Below are 7,343 nucleotides of genomic sequence, written 5' to 3' on the forward strand. Positions count from 1 at the left end.
TCAATCATCGATTTTAGCATAGCACAAGGTACATATTAAGGACCGAAGGACCCTTGAATCCTTCAGTATGCACAAAATAATAAAAAATGAGCCTTAAAAAAAACTTATTTAGAATAAATAGAGGAAGTGACGGAACACGGAATCTGGGGAAATAAATATATTACTGCTGCTAAGTACCTACTACGAAATGAAAAGTAGGACAAAGGGGGACACACTTCCTAGTAGCATCAGATATACTTTACTTTCAGAAATCAGAAATACGATCAGTTCATATATTTTCCAGAAGGTTTGCTTGTTTAGGCTTGGGTAGAGGTCAACTCAGCCTAAGTCCTTTGGACAGGGTGGCGGGCCATTTAATTTCCATGGACCACAGTGCTATTCGTGGGCGTCCTAAATCTTCACCCGGGATTTGAACCCAAGAGCTTCCAGACAGCATGTTCTCAAAACGCTCTACCCACCACTTTTTAATACGCCCCACGAGTGATAATAAATGTTTCATCTTTTATAGTTTTGATATCTTATTGGTTTTCCCTTTCGTTGATAGGTACCGACCTTTCATGGGTGACTCATCGTTATGTACTAATTACCTTGTGGAGGCATAACTATTGCAATTTGTGTAAAGAAGGAACGAAAGAGGACCTACAACACTTCTTTGGGGTACACCTGAAGAAAATTGAATAGTATCCGATATAACTCCATCCAAAACAACCCTCTGCTCGTGATCGTTTAATAAATCATTGATACAAAGAACCACGTGCTTATCGACACCGTATGCTTCCAACTTTTTAATCAGCATTCAATGCGGAACCTTATCGAATGCCTTTCTAAAGTCTAAAAATATTACGTCGATTTAAAAAATGTATCACTCGCGGTTAAGATATCATGACAAAGAGACCTTTCGTTCTCATTACTTATTTCTCATGATCATTCTCATGACTTATTTATATGTACTATTTACCATGTGGAGTCATTTGAGCTGTCTCTGTATATCTTTCCAGTGCTATTTGTAACATGAATAAATGACCGTATGGAAAGAACCCTCAATACCTGTATGCTAGCGTATGAGAATGTTTTATAGTTAACAGCTAAGTGCAGAGAGAAATGTATATAGGTTCAGTCTCACACCCTATCAATCACGTTGAAGGCGACATGAAATTTTTTATGAAGAAGTAGATTATTATTTCATGGTTCCACTGACAAGAGAAAGAATTACTGCGCAATATATAAACTTAAATGCGGATTTTTACAGTAAATATTTGCCGAGCATAATTTCGTTAATGGTAAGAATAGATACCCAATATTGAAGTCACTCAGTTCATATACACAGATATGGAGCATTTATTTACTAACATAACAGTTTAAAACAGAAAATAACTGATTACGACAAACGCCCTCTTTACCGAAAAGTCATGTCATTCATCGACGCTAAGACGTCAGACTGTCTCTAAGGTCAGTCAATGCTGAAGCGATACAGAAAAAGATGGAACAAGAATTGTCTACCAAAGACAGCCGTTTTTTAAGAGTCCCGATACTTCATGAGCTGCAATTATTAAAAATACTTTAAATTCAAGTCAAAGGAATCTGAACTTACCACAAAAATAATTCCCAGAAAATTTAGAACGATAACGTCTGCCACTTACACGCCAAAGATCTTAACCGCACAAGCGAATTCCAAGAACTATTCTCATCTCCCATGCCTATAACGCTTTTCGCCTTCGCTTCCTTTTCACTGCATCTGTCTACTAACCCTCAATACGTATTATCTTTAAGTAATATGCCTGGCTAACAATGTCGCTTCCTGACTTTCTTTGCTTACATCCTTCATGCTTTCCATATGAATGAGGGTAGCCATCCAATCGCTGATATTACAATAAATGTCATTCCAATGCTAAAATCTGGACATGCTCTTGAAAGTATGTAAAACCCATGATTGGATAAACTTTCGAGCGACAAAAAAAATCTCTTACGTGAACATCAGCTGATGCAGTATAATCCTGCAGGTATATAGCTTCAATATATAGTAAAAGTTTAACTCAAATTAATTTGGACTATCTCAGTCTTCAATATATAGTAAAAGTTTAACTCAAATTAATTTGGACAATCTCAGTCTACCAGATTGACCTTAAGTTTCAACGATACCATGAATGACACCAACTCCTCTAAAACCACCATTCGAATCTCCTCCGCATCAACCATTCCACAAGCTCTAACGAACGAGTTCAGTTTGCCTCGCCTTTCTATTTCTCCCACGATTTTTCCCCGCTAATAAACCAATCCCTGAGTTCTTGGGTCAACCACACCTTCCCCGTCACGCAACACATCATAACGAGTGCTTCAAACTCATCTAACTATAATAACCTCTCCTTCTTTCCACTCAGTTTCTTAAGTAGCTAGTTACAAAACCAATGTAGGGATTCGAATGTGCGTTGGAAGCACGAAAAATCATTGGCCCAATCGCTTCTTATAAACGAAAAGGAATCCATTACGAGAGGGAAAGTAACCCTCCGTTGAACAACCCACGTCCAATGAGAAATATTATGCCATCCATTCCAGACATGACCCCCGGGGAAGACAAGACGTCCAATATCTATTAGGTAGGCTTTTCGGTGGTTTCCTAAGGTGATGTATTGCAGTGATACCAACTCAACCATTGGACTCCGCCCATTTTGGAGTGAGGCTAGAGAATGAAAACCTCAATCAACGTTTCCATCACCAACTGATCCTGGGAAAGCTTTATAACTTAATTCCCTAGCAAGCAATAACTTTAAAATAAACTAATGTGTATGAGAAAAAGATTTTCAGGTATTACAGCCAAACTTTGACATCAACAGCATAGTCAATGATCAACAATTATAAGAGCTTAATAACTGACGGAATTCAAGATTTCTAAGAGTAATCTTCAATGGCGGAAAAAAAGGATACCAAACAAAATTCCAGGTTACGGAAATACCAAAAAAATTGCAATATAGAATTGCTGATAATAGAAGGAACGATAAAAGAAATTGCGAAAATGCACGAGAAATCTAACGTGCCGATAGCGGCAAGGCCATTTATATAGAGACTATGACCGATTAAGACACATCATACTGAAATAACAGACATTTAAAAATGTATACACCCACTTTAGGTGACGGTAAGTATACAATATGCGACAACAAAGGGGAGTAGTGTTGGCAACTTGGCCAAGAATACATATCGACACGACAAAAAATTTCAGAGAAAATTCGATATTTCCGAGATAACTCAAGTGAAAATGAAATTATTTGCGATTTCCCGGTCCTGCCGGTATTTCAGAGTGCTGGAAACCCTTCACCTTTACTTGTTATTGGGAGTATAGATATGATATAGAGTGGAAGATACAGCAGACAGGAGCAAAGAAGTTTGGGGCTAGCATTTGTCCAACTATTTACGACAGGCAGTATGAGGACCGCTTTTCAAATTTTGCATCTGAATGACGGAGCACTGTCATCGCCAGATGATGCGACCTGCAAGGACGTGAAAGCTTGCATGACAAAGTGCAACACGCAGCTGCTCCCGAAAGCCTGATGATGCTGAAAAGCGAAACCGGTAGTATTAATAAATGTAAAGTTGTGGAAATTGCTCCTGCTTTTTCATTTTCATCTCCCGAAAGCCGTTGGCAACAAACTGGCGCTTAGCCAGAACTTAGTTTCGGGGTAGATTGGGTGACATGCTAATTACTGATACTGATATTTCGTTGTCAATTCGTATTAATCGTAAAACCATAGATATATTTTCCTTAATCTATATATAGGTATAAAAGAGGATGTCTGTTTGTATGTCCGCTATGCGTTTCCAAACGGCTGCACGGATTTCGACCGAAGTGCGTACATAGAAGCATCTCATGCTATCGAGCCCCATAGTACTACTTTTGGTTACGTCCGACTGGTCCTTTGCGTCGTTTTCTCATTACCGTTTGTTACGTCACAATATAAAACTTTTGCGGTTGGACATCCTACTGGGTAGGCACACCTATTGACGATCTCAAAGATAAAATATAACAATCCTGCTATGTGACCATGAATTGCAAGTTCCAAGTTCCCCTCCTCTCTGGGTACCATAGGTACTTACCGAGCAGGTAGCCAGCGTTGTACCGTAGGTACAACGCTGGGTGACCTGCTAGTAAATAATAAATCAATTGTGTTCTTTCTTATACAAATACGGAATTCTATCTGTAGAGGGGTCATATGCTCTGTGCAAGAATTGTCTTGTCCTCAGTGTTTTTTTCTCGAAATTAAAGTACCTATGCCTCAGATCATGGTAGCACTCATTTAGAGAACATTTGCTTTGGTAATCATCATCATTTGTCAACAACCTTAGATTGGTTTGACGCAGCTCTCGATTTCTCTCTTCTATCCACTAACCTTTTTATAGCGACGTATTTCTTCTCTTTTACATCCGTTATAAGCTATCCTATTTAACTCATTTTGCTTTGGCACTGAAATATAATATTTCCCGACGTGCGATTAAGCTCTAGAAGACATAATCATGAAGGAACTTTACGAAAAGAAGAATTACGCCTATGCGCCCAGTAGTTGTCTGACCTTTTCGTTTATGTCGTCGGCGCAAGACGTAGTAATCGGGTGTTGGACTGCTGTTTGGAAGCAAAGCGTAAGTATAGGTGCAGGAGTCCTACGTCTTCAGGAAAATATGCTATCATTAGAGAAGGAAGGACATTTTTCCTGAGCCAAACTACCCTACTGCGTGCTTGTAGGATTGAGTCTAACTCCGAGATATTTTTCGGATTTTACAGTCTGCAAATGGGTACCCTGAATTAAATACCTTTGTTGCGGGGATTTTTATTTAGAAATTCATTACTACGCATTTTTTTAAATTTAACTCTAGCTGCCAAGCACCGAATGAATGGATTGCAGTAAGGTGGCTCATTAGTCTATCCCTATCTTTACAGATACGGATTTACCTGTAAAATACAGCGTTGCATGCAAATAATCGAAGTTTACTATTATCTATTTCACCAATATCATTGATGTAGAGTAGGGAGAGGAGTGGGCCTATGATACTACCCTGAGGGACGCAGAGGCTCTTACCTCTTTGTAGACTGCGCCGTCTGGTACTACCCTTTGCACGCGAGTGCTCAAAAGTTCTCTGATCCAGGAAATGACATCATCACCTAGGCCGTAACATTTCAGTTCTTTGAAAAAGCTTTCTGTGGAGCACTTTATAAAATGATTTTATCAAATCAAGAAAAATCGCGTCTACGGGAAATTTTCTTCTACGGAGACTAGAATATCGTGGGCGAAAAGTGCTTGGAAGGCATTGCGCAATCATAGATAAAACTGGCGCTCCCGACACTAAATCTACAGTTCCCGCAAAATATTACGCCATAGCGTAGTCGACGAGTAAAAGAATATAAATTGAGCAATTGATTGTATTGTCTGCGGGGTCGTAAAAATTTTAGTCTCGAATAGAAAAGTATTTTATTTAGTAATTTTCGGTATGAAATACCAATTAGCTTCTGAATAGGGTTCTCCTTTAGATCTTACTTCAGATAGTGTTCTTACAAAAAAGATTATTATCGACCTCATTTTCGTAGGAACCTTATCAAACCGATGCAGCAATTGGGTGTGAATAAAAAGATTTTAGCCCTTCGAAATTTCACTCATCTCCCCATGCCATTTATTCTTGAGGTAATTTAGCAAACAAGCTTACCATTCACAATCTCTGTAAAGATAAGAAGCTTAAAATAAATTGCGAAATTTTAGCTAAAAAACAATAGTGACGAAATTTAAGGTCAATATGAACGCCTAAAGAAACGCAGACCTACTTAAACAATTTCGACTCCCTTGTTCATACAAGATAATTAAGCACCTTTATTATGATGAGCACAAACTTAACCAAGATTTCTCATGGAATATAGAGTTAAAGACAAATATTAACGCTTCAGTAAGCTTATTTACTAAGTTTTGTCGGTAGCATGCGTATAAGCTTAAATAATGGTGAAGGAGGTAATCCACTTGTCCCTACATTGAAGGAATTCCAGCCTGAGCTTTACGGATTTAGTTGTTCATTTTTTGTGAAGAAATACTTCTCATTCCCTCATAGCCTCGAGGCGGAAACGTAGACGGAGTCACCGCTCCTTACTGGAGGGACAGAGAGAGAGAGTGAAGTGAGAGAGGCCCCGCCTTCGAGGCGAAAGGCTAACATAAATCTGATTGCATATGTTGACAAAGGCAGTGGAAAACGCCCGTCAAGACGCGATGGCTGTTTGGAATGGACGTGTACGCCAACCAGTGGCATCTACCACACGAAGCTAGGAGCCATCGTAGAACTTTCAAATGCATCTATATGGGGTGGAGAAAATTTGTGTAACAAAATTTTAACCCTGGGTAGCTGATGCCAGAGAATGAGAACCCTAGGGGGTTCCTTAGTAGGTTACAACGCACCGGGGCCGGAACCCAGTGCTTCAACTGATAAGACCGTTTTACGCGGGGCACGTACTTGCACAATCTGACGTGTGTACGAAGGCGCAGTCAAAATTGCGTCGTGTAAAGTAGTGAATCGCTAGAACACATGCGAGAATGGGTGGACGTGAGATGGCAAAATAGCCCGTTCTAATTTCGTTTATGCATTCGCGTAATTCCGCGCCATTTTAGAAATCAATGCAGAAAACCTGCGCAATTCCGTTCCGCGTGTAAAACGGCCTATACGCCCACGCACCCCGGGTATGGGAGTGGAATGGGAAGGAAAAAGGAAAGAGGCGTCGCCGCGATAGGAGACCGTCGACGCCTCTGGAGGAAGGATAGGGCTGGAAGGGAGGGAAGGGAAAACCCTCGCCGCTATGGAAGCGACCAGGGCCCATTACTAGCGAAACCATGATTTAATGTTTCCACAGAAAGGAAAAAAATTTCCTATGAGGAAGGAAATTTCTACGATTTTCTTTAGCTGATGCCAGTAGGAACCGACATTACGAATTATTTTTAAGTCGAAAACGCATAATTTGTAAACTAGAGAACCTTTGAGCCAAGTGCTCCGATGGGCCGCGATTTTGCCTTGTTGCCGGATGCCTAGGATATTTCGTTACCTCCAGTAGGGAAATCATTCCAAGGCATGAGTTGTTCAGTGCATCCGGAAATGTAGTATAAAAATGGTGCGTTTCCGACCTAAATGTCATAAGTAATTTCCGTTCCTACTAGTATTAGCCATACAGGGTTAAAATTTCGTGCCACAATTTTTCTCCACCCTGATTAATAAAAAAAACTCACTTCCGACCACTGACTGACTGATTCATACAAAATTTTGGGGCGAACAATGCGAGATACGACACTCAAATGAATAAAGAGAGAGTCATGAATTTCAGCGCGAAA

This window comes from Ischnura elegans, chromosome 7, assembly GCF_921293095.1.
Source record: "Ischnura elegans chromosome 7, ioIscEleg1.1, whole genome shotgun sequence".
NCBI lineage: Eukaryota > Metazoa > Arthropoda > Insecta > Odonata > Coenagrionidae > Ischnura > Ischnura elegans.